Here is a 1464-nt window from a genome sequence, read left to right on the forward strand (position 1 = left end):
TATGATATTTATCATTAAATTCAAATTTAACCATAGATAATAATAAATATTGGATGGGCCATCCCTATACTGAACGTCCAAGGGGTAGCGTTCCCGAAGTTTCGGTTTATACCCCAGAAATTACACCATTGTTACCAGTATAGTAACTAATAGGTAACTATTCCGACTTATCACTTATCACTGTCATCAAATAAATAACATATATTTTTCGATGTTTGGATTTTGAATCATTCGTTAATTTGAAATTTTGAAGTTTGAAAAGAAGTATATTGATATAATATTATATTGTTTCAAATAAAAAATTACAATAATTATTAATTTTAAATAACTTATAAAAAATGACTCGTTCGTGGAATAAACATATATTAAACCATACATAGCTTATCTTTCAGGAATGCTCAGGGAAGGCTAATCAGGCCTATCCGTTATATATTATCTATGAATTGAATACATAAATAATTATAGTGACTCACTCAATGATGAGGTGCACTCGACACCTTACAACTATACACAAGACAGCAGATCTACTTTTCTCTCATTTATATTCTGAACGGAACGATAGATGTATATTTCTGTAATGCAGTTATTCAAAATTTGATTTTCGGAAATTGTAAACATACTTAAAGACCACAGTTTTGAATACTTGAGATTGTTTTGTACCATTTAAGGAGTGTTCTGTGGCGATACAAACTTTTGTTTTCTAATGAAAACAACCCTTTTTTACTTTAAACTATTCAGCAGATAATATTTTTGAAAGTTTGTATGCGTATACCTTAATCAAGATTCGAAATTTTGAACTAATAGTTACTATAGCTTCTGACTTATTAAACTTTACGTACATAACCTCGGAAGATGGGAAATTGGGAGGGGTAGCATTCTTGTAGAAACATACTGTATAAAACATGGCTCGTTACTATTTAGAAAGCAGATTTTTTTTAATTCATATTATATAATATAAATTATAATATAATATAATAATAGGTACCTATAGCATAATTTTAATAATATAATAAAATATAATGATAATATATTTAGTTGAATGGCTATAATAGTATCTACGGCAAAACGTTTTTGTTCTGATTGAATCAGAATCTTATATAAATAATATTATAATAATTGCAGCTGTGATATAATATAATATTATGTGGTAATTTCGTATGTTTATGGTATATTGTATATTGTGTGTTTTGTTGACTTGCAGATAGTAATTTCGTGCTCGGAAATGCTCAAGTGCCATCACTGTATCCGATAGTGTACTGTTCAGACGGATTCTGCGAACTCACTGGGTTTGCCCGGGCGCAAATTATGCAGAAGGGTTGCGCCTGTAAGTTTCTATTTGGACCGGACACTAGTGACGATCACGTTGCACAAATCGAAAAGGCATTGGAATGCAAAGCTGAACTAAAACTGGAATTGATTTTCTACAAGAAAAATGGTGAGTCGAGAAAATATTATGTTTTCTTT

This window comes from Acyrthosiphon pisum, unplaced genomic scaffold (assembly GCF_005508785.2).
Source record: "Acyrthosiphon pisum isolate AL4f unplaced genomic scaffold, pea_aphid_22Mar2018_4r6ur Scaffold_21300;HRSCAF=23562, whole genome shotgun sequence".
Classification (NCBI taxonomy): domain Eukaryota; kingdom Metazoa; phylum Arthropoda; class Insecta; order Hemiptera; family Aphididae; genus Acyrthosiphon; species Acyrthosiphon pisum.